This window comes from Lissotriton vulgaris, chromosome 1_1, assembly GCF_964263255.1.
Source record: "Lissotriton vulgaris chromosome 1_1, aLisVul1.2, whole genome shotgun sequence".
Classification (NCBI taxonomy): Eukaryota; Metazoa; Chordata; class Amphibia; order Caudata; family Salamandridae; genus Lissotriton; species Lissotriton vulgaris.
Window position 1 is genome coordinate 1808283849 of NC_141685.1, and position 17906 is coordinate 1808301754.

A 17906-nucleotide genomic window follows, 5' to 3' on the forward strand; every position below is an offset into this window, starting at 1 on the left:
GGAGTTCCGGGGCCAAAACAGAAAGTACCCAGCTCTCTAGAAATTCCACCATGTTGGTCCCTTCTACACATTCGGGTAGCCCTATTATTCTGATGTTATTTCTACGATTGCGGCCTTCCGCATCTTCTGCCCGCCATTCACGGATCACCACCCTGGTGGAGAGGTCGTTGATCCTTGCTGCATGTTATCTATATTCTGGCTGCAGCTCCTTAATTGCGGATTCTGTTTCCCGGACCCTTTCCCCAATCTTCCGATGCTCCGCTTAGAGCAGTCCCAGGCCAACCGAGACCGCCCCAATGTCCTGTTGCAAGGTGTTTTTGGTGTCAGCAGTGTCCACCTACACTCTGTCCAGCTGTGAATGGAGAGAATCATTACCTCCAGTGGCCCCCCACTTCCTCTCTCTTTTGCCACAGGCGAGGGTTCCCTGGTAGCAGGCTGGGTACCCCTCGATTTCTGCTTCGGTTTAGGAATCCTTTCCTCTGGTAAGGCCCTTGGTGGCGAATCAATCAGAGCGACGGCAGGAGGCTCTCTCCCAGGCTGGACAAGGTGTCAATGACTGCCCGTATGGCACCTGAGCTACCTCAGCGTATGCTGCTCTTCACCCTAAATGTGATTCACTCACAGGTACAACCTTCAGAGTCGTCGTTTGTTTGGGGGGAGATTGCTGCTCACTCTCATTATCGGGTTATCTTGTGAGTGTTGAGATGTGTCCCATCATCCTTTGGGGCTCAGTGAAGACTCTACAGCTATAGTGCTGACTCCGATTTTTCACGGGCCCCATGACCCAAGGCTATCTACTCCATCTGCTACCTGTTCCCAGGCGTCCCCCAGAAAGGGGGCAGTTGTCTCACTGGTCCCAGCGAAGTTTGGCTTGTAAGGGTTATATGACTGCTAGCCCTCGATCACACCTCATCCTCAATTCCAGAGGGGGCCCAGGCTCACCTCCAATGCAGTCTGCCACACAGCCAGCACTCCACAATTGGAGGCCAACACTACTGTCTCTTTAATTCGGAGGCACTAATATGCCTGCTCTCCCCAGCTGCTGCAGCTATTTTGTTTGCCTGCTTTTATGCCACAATTTGCGCTACTTCCTGGTGGACACTGTGCAGTGTGTTAGTTCATCAGGTCCAGTGTTGTCTAGCCCTGCGAGGGGGGGTCGAGGGCTCCAGATTCACCCAACCCCTGTCAGGTCTCTCTCTGTACACCGTCCCTCGACTCTCACAAGAGCTCCACAGTCTACCACCCAGTGCTACAGCAACAGGCTCATGGGCCCCCGCCATTGCCTCAGGCACTTCACAGTAGTCAACACCAACCAGGGAGCAGGCCACTGCCCCCATTATGTAACAGGGCCGTAACCACCTACCGCAATCAGCGGGAACCCGAGGCAGCAAGTAGGCCCCTTCACCAGGCCGCACCTCAAGGCCCCTCGGCAGGACACAATTTCCAGGCTGCTGACTCCTCCCGTAATACTTCTCCCCCGCCAGAGTCTCACTCACCAAGGTGTCTCCGCTAGGTTGGTGCCCCTGGCCCGGGCTGTCACCCCTCACACGTGGCTGTTTCAGAGCAGCGCCAGAGGTGCTCCAGCCCCAGCTCCGCTGATGCTCCAGGTGGAAATCGTCTCCCCCAAGGGGTCACAGGACTGATTGATCGGACCGATCAGGCAGGGAGCCCATGAAAGTGTGTCAGCCAGGACATTGTCTCTATTCCTCAGGCCCTGTGCGTTCTTGATCTTGGCCGCACTCTCCTCGCATGCGCTCGGACCGCGGGCCTCGGAGCTTCTCCTAACCAAACATGGACAGAGGTGTGCTCTAGCCGAAGTGGACTGTCGGGGGGCCGTTTTCAGTATCGCTGTGGTAGTAGGTTCCGCATTAATAGTAGGATTCTTAGCAGGCATGGACGGAGCTTCGAGCTCACACATCCACCATGCTTGGAGTCTTAGCCACGCCCCCTGGAAAACGTGTTGTTATGTTTTATTTTGTGAAAGACAAAAAGAAAGGTTATCGCATATTGTCAGATAATCTATCATCATTGAGATATTCTTTAATATAATGTAAATAGTATGTAGTTTTAGTTAGGACCTAGTTTGCATAGGAAAAGCATTTTTTGATTTGCCAGTAACTTTTGCACTATTTGAAAAATCTTCGCAAAATGTTAAAAATTAGTATGACAGTCAGTGCAGCTGCTGTCTTGAAAGTTTCGGGGCAATTCGTGAAGCGGAGGCAGAAAAAAAGGAGGGGTCCCAATACGCTTTTTCACCATGTTAATTCTCATAGAGTTTTTAGACACAACTACATCCCCAACCACTTAATGGAATTACACAAACATTTGGCTGAAAGGTAGGTCTTGGTACAGAAAGTGACCTTTTTGTGATGAGATGCAAATCAGTTCAGTAATTATGAAGTTATTAAAAAAATTAATTTGCTTATCTAGGAATGCGACCCCTCCGCGAAACCTCCCGATCTCCCCGTCACTTTATTTAAATATTAGAGGGGGGCCTAGCGGACCCCACTCCATTGGGCTCTTTGAGCCCCAGGGACCACTACCTCCCTGGAGCTTTATTTTTTTAATGGAGGGGGTCAGAGGAGACCTCCTTATGGGGCCTTTTAAAGCCTTGGGGACCACTACCTCCCTGGGCCACAAAAAGCAATTAAAGTGGTTACGCACTGAACCCCCAGTACCCTGGTGACCACCAGCTCCCCAGGCCGTATGTAATATACAAAACTGGGAGGGGGCTGTGCGGCCCTCCTTCTGGTACATACATGGCCCCATGGCCCACCACCTCCCCGGGGCCGGCCTGTAAATAATAAAGAAGGGTGACTGTGTGCCCCCTCCCTTCTGGAGCCATCCTGCTGTCTCCCGAGGTGCCCACTCTTGGGAGATAGCTGTTTCTTACAGGTCACGCAAAGTGAGAGCAAACACTAACTCCACTCCAAACAAGCAGGAGCTGTCATACTGCTCCTGCTCGCTAGTAGCGGAATTTTCAACTATTTCCCTGTCTGTTGTCATGAGGTAAGGGAAACAGATGAAATGATTGCTCCCACATGCATAGAGCTGCATATTAAGCAGTTCCCTGCATTCGGGTGCAATGCCAGCTCCTGCAGAAGGCACGCTCGATGGGATTTTTTCTAACGATCAGAGGCTGACAGTAACCGACCCCCTCCATCTTTCATGGTCGGATCATTTGGCAGTTCCCTTTAATCTGACCTATCCGATCCAGGACACTATTAGAAGGGTCCCGAGTACAATGGAAGTACGAAGGTATTTTAAAAACATCAGGGAAAACTCTTTCTATCCGTGGACATCTAGTATGTCCACTACTCAGGAGATGGATGTTCCTTCAGCGGTTTCTCAATACGAAAAGACCATCTCGGAGGCCCTGGATGATCTGGCTCCTGCTAGGTCCTGTTATTCAGCCAGGAAAAGACCTTCAGCCCACTGGTTCTCAGAACAACTAAGGCTCCTTAGACAAGAAGTAAGGAGACAGGAGCGCCTATGGCATTCTAGCTAGGACCAAAAGGATAGAGAAGCCCACAAGATCCTGCTAAAAAGATACAAGCTGGAAGTGATTAAGACCAAACAAGAATACTTTACAGCCCTCACAGCCTCACTTTCATCTCCTAGAGAGCTCTTCAGGATTGTTGATTCTCTTACTTCTCTCCAGATCCCACATCCTGTTGTTGCATCTCAGGAGCTCTGCAACAAGATAGCCTCCTTCTTTCAGTCCAAAATTTCGGACATTTACATTGCCTTGGAGTCGCAAAGATCCTCTACCGCTGAGCCTCCGGTGTCCGCTGTCTTGGACTCTAATTTTGCAGAACTACCTCGGCTCGTGGGCCTGGAATCCTTTCCTCCTCTCTCTTGCCAGGATCTTGAGATTCTTCTTAACAAAACTAAATCTGGTTCTCCGCTAGATGTCTGTCCGTTAAAGATCCTCAAGCAGTGTAGAGAATCCCTCCTTCCCCCTTTGGTTGACATCATGAATAGGGCGATGAAGGAGGGCATTTTTCCCCAGCAGTGGAAAAATGCGGTGGTAAAACCACTGCTCAAGAAGCCCTCTCTTGACCCTGGGGTATTAAAAAACTTTCGCCCCATCTCACTGCTCCCGGCTCCCGCGAAGATGTTAGAAGCCCATTTAAATAAACATCTTGCTGCCTTCATGGAGAGTTCGGGTTGTTTGGATCTATCCCAGCATGGATTCAGGAGGGAACATAGCACCAAGTCTGCCCTCACTATAGTGCTTGATAACATCCGCACGCGGATAGATGGGGGACAGACCTCCCTCCTGATCCTTTTAGACCTCACGGCTGCCTTCGATACCCTTTCTTCCTCGGTATTAACATCTCGACTGAAGGAGATTGGGGTTCGGGGGCGGCCCTGGGGCTCCTTTCCTCTTTTCTTGATCATAGAGAGCAAAGGGTGATGCTGGGTCAGTTTCTATCTCCATCCCTGTCTGTGCAATGTGGGGTCCCTCAAGGGTCAGCGCTTAGTCCTACCCTTTTTAACATTTATGTGACCCCCCTTGCCAGACTTATTAGATCTTTTGGGATGGAGGTAGTCTCCTATGCGGATGACACCCAGATCCTCGTCTCTCTCTCCCAGTCAGTTACGTCGACTGTCGCCAACTTTAGATCTTGCATGGAGGCAGTCGGCCAATGGATGATTCACAATTCATTGAAACTGAACGGGGAGAAGACTGAGGTGATGGTGTTTGGAGGAAAGGAAGAGATTTGGTCAACTGAGTGGTGGCCGGACTCACTGGGTGCCTGCCCTGATCCTACCTCTTCAGCCAAAAACCTGGGGGTTATGATCGATCCTATCCTTAGCATGTGCCAACAGGTCAACAGGACTGTATCGACCTGTTGGGGTATCATCCATATACTAAGGAAAATCAGGCACTACCTTTCTTTGCAGGCAAGAAAGCAACTTCACGTTGCCCTCCTGGGCTCTCGTCTGGACTATTGCAATGCGCTGTATGCTGGACTGAATAAAAGTCAGCTGCAGCGTTTGCAGGTGGTCCAGAACGCAGCAGCCAGATTTGTTCTCGATCTACCCCGACGTGCCTCTGCCACCTCTGCCCGGAAGCAGCTTCATTGGCTTCCTGTTGTGGACCGTATCCTTTTAAGACCATGTGCATGGTCTATAAGGCCTTAGCTAAAACCAGCCCTATTGGAATTGGATCCATTTTGTCCCATTATAATCCTGGCAGGAACCTTCGTTCCTCAAACAGACTTCTTCTTTCTGTTCCTCGCATCTGGAAGACCAGATGGGGGGGTAAAGCTTTTTCCAATCTGGCCCCTAAATGGTGGAATGCTCTCCCTCTTGAAGTAAGGTCTCTCCCCACTCTACAAGCTTTTAGATCTGCCCTAAAGACCCACCTCTATGTACGCGCATACCTGTAGTGGTGCTTTGCAATTTAGATCTTTTTTGATAGGCGCCTTGACACCTTCTGGTTTAGTTTGCGCGGTACAAATTGCATAATAAAATAAATAAATAAGGGAGCCAGGTGGGACCACAGGGACCATGAGGCCCCCTGGATGTTCCAGCGATACACACTGGGTGCCCTGGGTGTGGCCAGGGCACCCAGATAGTAGAGGCCTAGCCCTGGAGAATGGGGTTCCAAGGCCATATGTGGCCAGGAAGGGTTGCCACTAATCCATCCTTCTTTATTATGAACGGGCCGGCCCCGGGGAGGAGGTGGTCCCTGTAAAGAATTTATTTGATCAGTGGGAGGTGGTGGTTCCCAAGTTCTGAAGGGTTGGTGCAGCCGCCCCATAATTTTTAAGTTAGTCCTGCATAGCTGCCAAGTTTTCAGAGCCCTTATGTATGACATTTCCATGGCCTCAGCCTACTTAGATGTGACACCAATTGCATCGACCGTGACAATTTGAGTGACACTTTATTGCTAGCAAATTCAAGAACCGAAATCCATGAAATGAGATAAATGTAAAAAAATACCCATCTTTTGCTAAAAGGAAAGCTCTGGAAGTTGCACTGAAACAGCTGCACCGCTGTGTACTCCTCATGGATGGCCATTAGCACAGCTCTTGCATTAAAGCACAATTGTACTGTGGGCATCCAACAGTTCATTATCTTAGCAGGCATTTTACAAAGTACTGACACAAGGTGGACTAACCTCTGAGATGTGTGGGTTGCCCCATGCTCTCTGCAGCCTGCCATGTGCTGCAGGACTGCCTCAGTGCACACAGAAGATCAAGTGCTGCCAGAGGGTGATGCAGACAGAAGAACTAATCACTGAGGACAACTTAGAAAATAATACCAGGGTTATGGATCAGGCAGAGTCTATAGGGAACAATCAAAGTGTGGGGGACAGATAGGCAGAACTACATGAAAAGGCAGCATAAGAGAGGATGATAAATGGATGGACGGATGGGCAAACAAGGCAGTAGAAAGGGAATATATATACAATTATACCTATAGAGAGTGAGGCACAGGTAGGGACATGTGTGATCGGCTGGTGGATAGGTTTGTGTCTGTCTGCTGTTTTTCTTGTGCAATTGACATTCAGTAGAATTATTGTACAAGAGCGTCCATTGCTTCCCACTTGGAGCCCATCACACTCTGAGGACATCCCAAGGGGGGAGGGGGGGCTAATGACTATTGATTTTACTCAAATACTAATACTCACTACTACACCACACCATACCCCTTTATGCAGCAGGATGCCCCTTTGTGTTTGTCTTGCGCCTTTGGTCTCACATTTCTTCATGCAGTAGGTGATGAGCTGCACCTATGGTGCCACCTACTCGTCAGAACCCATTTGTTGTATCCCAAGATATCCAAGTTGTATTTAGAAAGTGATGTGAAACAATATTTAACATCCATTTTATCCGTGGCTTCTAGAAATTTGAATCAAGATTTAAGTACTCCATAAACTCTGTGTTTTTTCTGTATCACTGGGTTTTGCGGCGTCCCTTGGTTTTAAAATAATATTGATTTGTGTTTCTGTAATGATTTATTAATCTGATGATGTCCGAGTAATAGAAAGAGCTCTCAGAATTGAGTGACATTGTGGTTGCAGTGTGGAAATGATGGCAGCACTAACAATTTGTGTTAGTCTAACCCTTGATGCGTGGCAATTGGCACGGCTGGCCCGGGGGATATGATGGTGGCATATGTAAGCAGGGAACCACTTTCAAATATAAACATAGCAGGTGCTTCAGTTGAAGCTCCACGTCAGTAAAGCGCAAACAATCCTAACTTCTTGGGCATTGGTAAAGGCAATGCAAGTGGGTTTTCTCTTGTATTCCACATTGAAAAAGAATCTGAAATCCTTACAGGAGGTGACTCCATTATTGATTTATTGGAGTGAAATCTGATCTGGGTGACTGTGGCAAGTGATTTCTTTTTCATCACCTCCTAGTGAGAGCAGAGCCCATGATTCTCCCTTTTGATTACCCTGAGTATGCAAATGGCCAAAATCGTCTGCAGGCTCCAGCCATTTGGCCACACCCAATTTTCCTTAGTAGTATGTAAAGGTCTTCCTGCTTTTCCCCACGTTGCTGGACAGCTGACCAAAAGGCAACTGAGCACGATTCCCCCCAATTTTGGTGAGCTGTTATTAATGGATATATGACGTTACCACGCATACTTTTACAACGCATACTTTTACAACGTGTTTTTTTACAACGCAAATACTATTACAACGCATGATTTTACAACGAATACTAATACAACGCAATATAGTACTATTAATAGTAAAATGCTATTACAACGAAAACATTTACTACGCATACCATTACAACGCAAATATAATATATATATATTTTTTTTGTACTCTAAAACCTGGAACAGGATGCAGGGAAACTAGGGGTTTTGGGTGGGGAAGTGTATTAAAAATGTTAAGATAAACTAAAACGTAATAAATATAAATGCTACCATTTTTTAAAACTAATACTCGAGTATTAAAATTAATACCCGAGTATTAAAAAATAATACTCATGAATTCTAAATTTTATTAAATTATAGTAATTTTTACACACGCAACGATTTTACAAACACATATACTACACATATATAGGAATTACTGAAATAATATATTTATAACCAACAAATTCATACATACACATAGTCACACACAGTCGCCATTTTCAATATGTAGTTCTAACGTTAGTCCTACTACTATTTCCATGAAATAATACCACAACACTACAATCAAAATGGATGCCAAAACGGCACGAAACACGCAAATAACATATCTTTTAACAACGTTTTAAATTATATCTTTACACAGAAATAAAACGTATATAATTCAATCAGACCACAAAACTGAGAAATACATATAATAAAAATCGTTTAATATTTGAAAATGAAAACAAATAAATAAACATAAATTATTTTTCTAACATGTCAAAATGTTGTTTTTTTTATTAGTCGACCTACTAAAAACAACGCCGCTAAAGACCAATATCAAAAAATTGTATTTTGTTACACAGCCAACACTGCTCTTCAATAATAATTTAAAGGTACTTTTGAATATTTTATTCGGCAATTCAAAACACACGAAACATAAATACATTTATTAATACACATATATTTATTCAATTTTTTACAGAGAAAATCATTTTGGAGAAAATGATTTAATTTTTTCTACTTAGAAAATTGAAACGTCTACTAATTAAAAAGGTAATAATTCTAATATTTACAATACTGCTGTAAGAAAAATGCAGAATAATGTAGTGGTCACAATTTCAAATAAAAATTCCTAATGTGGCAGCAATGTATTAAGTGTAGGATGTTAAAAGGGTATTCTTTTCTATTCTTACTCCCGAAAAATACTGGAGGATAGTGTAGAAGTATCAATTTATAATCTACTCCAGTTAAGGAAGGAAGGAGGCCACGTTTCCATGTGGAGTGGTGGAACTGTTATTCGAGTTGCTTACAGGGAGAGGCTAAAACAAATAATGCCATTGATGGATGGCATAACTCCTTCAACCATCTAATTGGTTAACCCCACCCTAATTTCTACTCTTTTTTGGAAACTTTGAAGAAGGAGCAAAGTTTTCAAGAAATGAGAATTTCCCAAACTCTTTAAGGTAGTCTAAACTCACGAATAACTCTAAAAACAAAGGAAATGTCCGAGAGACTATTGGCACTATTACAACAGTTTACGTTGTGTGTGGCTCTAGACTACCTTGAAAATCTAGCTAACATTCTTAGTTTTTAAATATCTGTCACATATTATTTTCCTGCTTTACTCTGAATTTATATCCTTCCTAAATTTAATTGGCTATAACTTTTTCCAAAATTATTAAATTACAAATTATTAAGTCGGGTCTCCTTACCTTTAGTTGTCTTCTTTTTTCTTTATTTTTCTATTTGCAACTTTACAAAATCCATAGTTGCAAATCAATCAAAAAATTCCAAGTTATTTCTTCTTTCCCTTTTTAAAAAAAAATATTCCACTCTTCTTCTTTAAATATTTGTGATTTTTTTATTTTTAAAAAATGCATTTGTTGAAAATACTAAAATCTTCAGTTTTTTACTTTTCACGAAAATTGTCAAAAAAAGCTTCTTCAAATGAGTAAGCATGACTTTCCTTAAAAATTTCTCAGAACAGAAAATATGTTTTCTATTAATAATTTAATTAGAAGAGCAAAAAATTAATCCATCAATTTTCTGATTGGATTTGTTCAAATTCACCCATCTCCTTTAGCATATTCTAGAAATCCTCAACATAATTTTTAATCCACAAAATGTTGTCCAAAAAAGAGAGATCATTTTTATCTTGACTTAACTTTTACCAATAAATCACATTCCATTTGCATTTTCATGCAATTTTGTTATAAAACATCCAATTCTTTTCAAAAGCTTCTTCAAATGAGTAAGCATTACTTTCCAAAAAAAATTCATAAATGAAAATATGTGTATAAAAAAATAATTGAATTTGAAAACCCCAAAAATTAATCCATCATTTTTCAGATTGCATTTTTTTTAAAAATCACCCATCTTTATTTTCATATTCTATTAAGCCACAACATAATTTTAAAACCACAAAAATGTATTCAAAAATAGAGTGATCCTTTTTTTCTTGACTGGACTTTTACCAATAAATCACATTCCATATGCATTTGCATGCATTTTTTTTCTAAAACATCCAATTGTCTCCAAAAAGTGTACAAAAATCCATTTCTGTTTGGAATCAATATTTTTATTATAACACAATACATTATGCATCTTTGTTCACTCCACGACATAACATTTTAAAAAAAATATCTTACTAAAATGCTAAGAAGCATATATATTTGGTAAAAATAATTCCAAAGATTTCACATACCATCTTGATTTTTAAATTGTAAAATTATACATTTTTCAAAAAGCCCTCCATGTGTAAACATAAATAAACATGTATATTCAAGATATCATTTTTCTAAATACAACATTCTAACAGAACTATAAATGAAACCTGCTTTATAATCCTACTCTGTACATTACGTGAAATTATTAACATTTCACTCTGAAATGTCCTTATACTTTTAAACAATAGTCATCAATAGAAAAATATGCTAACTCTCTAAAATATTCCCAACAAAAAACGTGTACATTTTTTTTGGGTAAACCTTAAGTCGAAAAAACGGACTAGACCCTTTCAAACCACGTGATCTCTCTGAACATTAATATACAACACAACAATCCCAATAAAAAAGTATCCTTACCCAGAACCTTTATAATACAACTGTTTACTTTCTAAGAAGCTTTTTTCTACAATTATCTAACCTCTTTAATCTCTTTCTTAATAGAAACAAAAACAATCGATAAATTCAAAAATGCATTTTTTACATTTCTTCAATACCGATAAAAAAATTGAAATACATAAACATCTGTGCATATTTTTTTAAATAAATACAACTTTTTGAAAACAGGATAAACATTTCTTACTTTTTCCCCCAAGACCCGACATAGGCATACTCTAGCTATAAGATTAGCAACATGCTTTTTTACGTACATTACATCATTTACGTATATAGCAACCTCTCCTTATCCTTCCCTTACGATAAATGCTTACCTTTTTAATTTAATTACTTAAAATGAAGTTTTAAATGTTTCCTACCTGGACGCAGATCAGCTTCCAGCTGCTTCCACCTTGGATACTCTTCAAAATGGCCGCTTACGCTGACGTTTACGTCGTTACATAATTGAATGCTGCAACGATTAAAAAGGGACTACTTTATTTATAAATATTTATTAAATTGAAATTATTTATTTTCAAAATGTTTCACTTATAATAAAATTAAGCAAAAATATGTATTAAAATGGTTAAAATACAAAGAAAGTTTCTATATGTTTAATAAAAAATATTAATGTAATGAAACTTTGTTATCGTTTATTTATTGTATTCAATTTATCATGCATTACTTTATTATCTTATTATATATTTTTAAAAATTATATATTTGTCTCCTTACCTGTTTTCTGTTTCCTTTTCCCATCTTTAAATCTTCTATCTTCTTCTTTCCAACGTTATTTTTCTGTTCTGCGAGACTCATAGCAACTAACATGAAAATAAAAGAAGGACAATATTTGCCATTGGATTCAAGGTTAAAACGTGGGAACCAAATCTTTCATTAATTTAATTTTTAACAGTAATTTTTTTAAAAATATAATTTTTTTTAACATATAAGATCCATTCCAATACATAAAAATGAAAATGAAAATTTTAAAACGAACCTTTAATATAATTTTTTTTAAATCAAATATATTTTGTACAGTATTTATAACTTTATTTACATTAAAATGAATATTATTTAAAAATATTAAAAATACTTTTTTTTAATAACTGTTTTAAAAAAGACATTACTTATTTAATACACATTGCCTTTTTTCAATAAAAAAGTTTACTATAAATTTAAAAAATATTTTTATTAAAATTATAGAATTAAAAACATAAATAAATATTTTACATACATTATACTAGTTATTCAAAAATTAAACAATTAATTTGATTTATAATTTTGCTTAACAAATAAATATTTTATAAAACAAGTTAATTATTTTTAAATGTAAATAAATGTAAAAAATAATACTATTAAAAATACTTTAGTATTAATATTTATGCTAATGATAATAATATTTCTAATTATACTGTAGTATTAATTTTTCAACATAAACTAAAGTGTATTAAATGCCTTTAAAGTATTCTTACATTACCAATGTAAAATTGTAAAATACTTAATATTCTTTAAAAATATTACAATAGAAATACATGAAAAAAATACTATAGTATTAATAACTAAGCATATACATACTACTAGTCTAATATAACTTAATACATAAAATGCGTTGTAAAAGTACATGCGTTGTAAAGGTACTTGCGTTGTAATAGTATGCGTTCTAAAAGTATTTTTGGTAAAAGTCTTTGCGTTGTAAAATATGCGTGGTAATGGTATTGCGTGGTAAAAGATGCGTTGTAACAGTTGTATACCGTTATTAATGCAGAGGAATACGAGAACATCTCCACCAAACAAAAAATCACTTACTTCATTTAGTTCAGGAGACTTGCAGCTATTTGGTGGAGATTCACCTCTTTGTAGTCTCACCATCTTCTCTGGACAAAGATTCTCATTGTCACAGATTTGTGGATTAAAATGCTCGAGGAACAATCACATTGCCAAAATTACATGCACACCTTGTGGTCCTTTACGCAGCTCTAGTGTAGAAAATGCACAAGACATTTACCCCACAAGGTAGCACTTACTAATTAACCTAATGAAAGTACTCTAGTTGGGTACACTTTTTAGGCAAAACTGGTGACTCTTCTTGGAATAAAAGGGTTAAATTCAGGCCCTAGACCTGATTTCATAGAAATTAAACCTAAACGAAAAGTCCTTACAAATATAAACATAGCTGGTGCCTCAGCTGAAGCTCCACTTCAGTAAGGCACACACAGTCCTAACTTCTTGGGCTTGGTGAAGGTAAAGAAAGTGAGTTTCCTCTCGAATTCTAGGTTGAAAAACAACATGAAATCCTTAAAGAAGGTGAATTAATTGTTGATCTATTGGAGCACAATCTGATGTGTAGTGACTATGATGTATGGATTATTTCTTGTCATCTCCTGGTGAGAGCAGAGTCCATTTTTCTTCCTTTACAATACCTTAAGTATGCCAATGCCCAAACCTCATAGCACCGCCCACATACCCACTCACAGACATAAATAGGCATTCACACACCCATTCACAGACCCACCACACAGGTACTCACAGACCCACAGAGACACTCACACAGGCACTCACAGGCCTACTCACAGACACACACAGACACACACAGGTACTCACACTCACACTCCAACTCCCACTCACAGACCCACACAGACTCCCACCCCCCCCTCATACAGGCACTCACAGACCCACACAGCCACTGATACACCCACTCTCACAGGTGACAGGTGAAGTTAGGATAAAAAACATAGAAATTCACTGAAAAAAAAGGTTACAGGGACATTATAGTTAGGGCTCCTGGTTTTCCGTTTAAACGGATATTTACACATAAATACAGACGGAAAACTATTTTTCCTTTGTCTGTATTTATATGTAGATGCGGTTAAATACTAGTGAATTGTGAGTGCTGCCGTGCTCCAACCGAGGTGACTTGCCACGTCCCTCAGCTGCAGACAGTCCCCCCCCCCCCCCCCCACTTGTGTGTGGTTGCCTGAGCTGAGTCAGCCGCCCGGGCACAGCAGCACCCGAGTACTTCACAGGTCTTTAAAAGACCTCTAACTTGTTAACGAGGCTTTGTTGTTTTGTCACCACTTCTAGAGCCTCTGTATCTCCAATCTAACTATTGCTGGGAGAGTCGAATACTCTCATTTGAGAGAACTCCAGCGTGAAATGTATTTTGTTATTGGTAACCCAAATTACACGTCTTAGTCCCTTATGTCCAGGGAAAGCAACTCACACCTATCAAGAACCGTGACGGATCCACGCTGAGCTCACCGTGGAAACTTGCAGCCACCGTAGTGTGGCTTCAGCTGCTGGGACACTGGGGACGCCTCTTTTTACGGTGGGCTTACAAGAAAATTCCTTAGTGAACTGCGGTGGGGGTAGAGTCTGTTGATTTTACTTCTAGTTTACAAAGTAAACATGGCACACAAGTGCGATTACATTCCCACGCGGTGGGTGGTTAAAAGAACGTGGAACAAAACGATACGAAAACGAATGCAACCAAAATGGATGACAGAGTTTACCCCGAGAGGTCACAGAGTAATGTCAAGGTTGACTCAAATGGCACTTTCTGGACAAACGGGGGCATGTGGGTGAGTGAGCATTCACACAGTATGCCCGATTCTTAAAGGTCTGTGAGAACCTGTGTTCAACTTGTGGGAGTTTCTGGATAGATTCACTTGGGAAAATGATTGAATACCCACAAATTTGTATGTTTGTAAGAAGCTACCTACCCAAGCAGTTACCCATCCCGGACATGCATGTACATGTTAAACTATAGATAAAGGCTCCCCTTCCATTGCAGCAATGGGGAGAGAAAACACACAAAAATGGTGGGGGATCCGGGAAAGTTTTCGTTGTGGTAAAAAATGATTACACAGGTGAGAAACGAAACAAGTGCAAACAAAAGCATATTAGTTTTGTGTGGCATTTACGCGCACACAATCATATACACCTTCTGTAATTTTGTACAGAGAAAGATTTGTGCTGTAGGTGTAGAATAGTCAATTGAATCAACGACTGGCCTAGATTTACATGACTGTACCAGGAACTCTTTGAGCATTCCAAACACATTCCAAATGTACTTCAGATACAGGGTGAGCTCTAAAGAAATGCATTGATAACTTTCTTTTAGTGTTTTTTCTTTTACTGCGCACTCTAGGAGAAAGTTCATTAGTTGTTTCAGGCTTCATGAGGCAAAATTGCCAGGGCTGCTTTGGGTTCCCAGTCCGGGCCTGGAGTCAACCCCCTCCCCCCCCAAATGTTTTCTCAGCCCCCACCTCCTACTAAATTTGGCTCTAACTGCCCCCCTGGCTGCAGGGCTTGTGATTTGCTGGAGATTCCTTCTAATAAGGGTATTTTTTTGACCTGCTGCCTTGCCCCTGAGCCAATCGTGGTTGGGGCTCAAATCTTTATGTGTTTGTGGGTGGGTTGCGCGGAGCCTCTTGCAGTGCAGGGTACTGTGTACTGTCACGTAATCTCCCTGTGACTGACAAAAATGAATGTGCCCTAATATGAAATGTGTGCGGAAAGGTAAAGCGCTCAAATACCTCAGTGCCGAGTTTGTGCTATTTAAATCTGCAACAACATGTGGCTGCAAGAACAATCCACCTGAGTGCACAACTGCAGCAGCTTATTTATTTTACTGCAAATAATCACTGTGACACCTGCCCTTTTAATTGCTGCAAAAATAAATGCAGATAAATACAGATAAAATGCCCCAAAAATAAATATGGATAAATACAGACGGAAATGGCAAAAAATGTAATACCATAAAACCGGGAGCCCTAATTATAGTTAGGAAAGGGAATTGAGGCGAATGGAAGGCATCCGCGCCTGAGTAAGCTGACTCTCCCCCTCAGTTAGTTTCCTCCTCACCTACCTGATTTGTCCCATCCTGATGGATGAATAATGGATTCCGCCCTATGGAGATGCTGCTGAGATGCTTTGGAGGCTCTGTGTTAGGCGACACGAGCTACAAGTGCCACCATGTACCTGGCTGCTTTCTGACGGTGTGATGCTTCTGCTCTCCTAGCCGCGGCCGAGTATCCATGCGGCCCCAATGCCGCCAAAGCCTTTGAGAGGGGCAAGAGGCCATGGACCATCCACAGTGAAGGAAATTGCAGCAGGGGCTGGACTTGGAGGGGAAACGCTGAAGACAGGACCCTCTGCCTGGGGCCGGAAAACACTACCGGCAAAGGAAATGCAGGCAGCTGAGGTTGAGAACAAAAGAAAAAGCAGCCACAGTTAGCGTGAGCCCCCTGCTGGACACAGAAGTGCTACGGCAGCCCATTACACCTGAATCACTCCGTGGCAGAGAAGTGAGCAAGGGTAATGGGAAATTAATGACCAAGGATGAGGGGGGCCATCGCCGAACATGATGTATCCGGAGACTATGGCAGGGGATGCTCACTTGGTGGAGGTGCGAGGGGAGTAGCACCGGTTAGCCCCCAAATGGAGAAGAAGGGCAGTAACTAAAGGTAAAAAAGAGGCCTCAGAGAGAACCCCTGGGTGAAAAAAAGCAAAAGAAAAAGAAGTAATAGAAAGTCATACCTTGAAAGTGGAGGACCAGTCCGGTAATATTGATAATATGGGCTTCCTGAAAGAGGTGGATTTTGGCGATAAGTGTGTTTCGATGTCGGACCCCTAGAACTCATCTAGTGATGAGTGGCTCTAAAGACTGGACTGGTGAAGAACTTACCCAGAGCGATGGGAGTGATACAAGTATTTTGCATCTCGAGGAGGAGGTCACCGGTGCCGCAGGAGGTGGACCCTTAACACCTTGGCTGCTGTGGCTTTTCCCCTCCTGTGCTGATATTTCATCACTCCCAGTGTTCATGACGAGCTCAGCTCGTCATCAGCACAGCTCCACTGTGCCTCATGACGAGCAGAGCTCGTCATGAGCATGGAAGGAGTTAACTCGCTGTTCGAAAGCAGAAAGATTGCGGAAAGGCATCCATGACAGAATCTAAAGGGGCCATTGGCTCATTGGTATGGGATTACTCCTTTTCACCCAATCTTGGGGGTCATGGAGATGTAGCTATAGGTAATGCAGTGGTTAGGGGGAGTGGAAAATACAGTGGAAATTTCACTCTCTATAATTCACAAAACTATTATGGCACACAGGGAGTGAACTCGGACAGAGTCTAAAAACTCAAGGTGCATACCGAAAGCTACAGAACCACATTCAAAGAGTGGCTAAGTCCTTCATAAAATTTGCAGCCAGGATTGGGGAAGCCGAGACTCGGATTTCTATGCTGGAGGATGAACTTATTGCTCAAATAACCCTTACGGACTCTCTAAAACTACACAAATATGATACCACTTGGAAGTTAACGGACATAGAAAACTGTTTTAGAAGGAACAATTTGAGAGTCTTGGGTATCCCTGAGAGGGGGGGGGGGGGGGGGGGAAGGATGTGCGGACATTTTTTGTAGATCTTTTTTCAGAGGCGTTCCCCGAGCTCACACAGTGGAACTTGAACTCAGATGTTCAAAGGGTGCATAGATTCCCAAGCAGCAAATAAGATCAGGACAACTTGTAACTAAACCGAGAGCTATATTTATTTGTTTTAACAATTTCTTGGCCCGAGAAACTATTCATGACATAGCACGACCAGACAGGAAACGGGCAGGAAAGGGGAGGGAATTCTTCTTTAGGCCTGATTTCTGTCAAGCGGCAGTAGAAAAGAGGTGGCAGTTGCAGCAATTGATGCCAATGTTCCAGGCCAAAGCAGCACAGGTTTTTCTGCTTAACCTGGCCAAATTGAAAGTCATTTGTTAAGGTCAAACACAACTTTTTACTGCCGAAATCCAAGCCAAGGAATATTTGCATTCGATTTAGAATGGTCAGATTGGAATATATACAGAAATGGTTTATTTCTTTAGGTTTAGCAGATATATATTCTGTCTAAAGTTAGATGGTTATCCTTTGATGTAATGTTGGGTGGAGGAACAACAAGGGGGGGCGGGCGTTGTCAGCTTCCTATCACCAGGGACCCTGGGTCCTTATGCCTCATTTGATGAGTGGAAACGGGGGGGATCTTGAGGGTGGGGGGTTAGTGGGGTGGGGAAGGAGGGAGTAGGGGAGAAAAGAAAAAAAAAGGTCATGGTGGAGGCGGGAGGGGCAATGTTTACTTAAAAATGGTGTGTCGGAGGAGGAGCTACGCTAGCAACAAAGATGGCCGCTCAGGCTCCCGGCTCCGCCGACCTCCGTCCCCCGCAAGATGATCCTG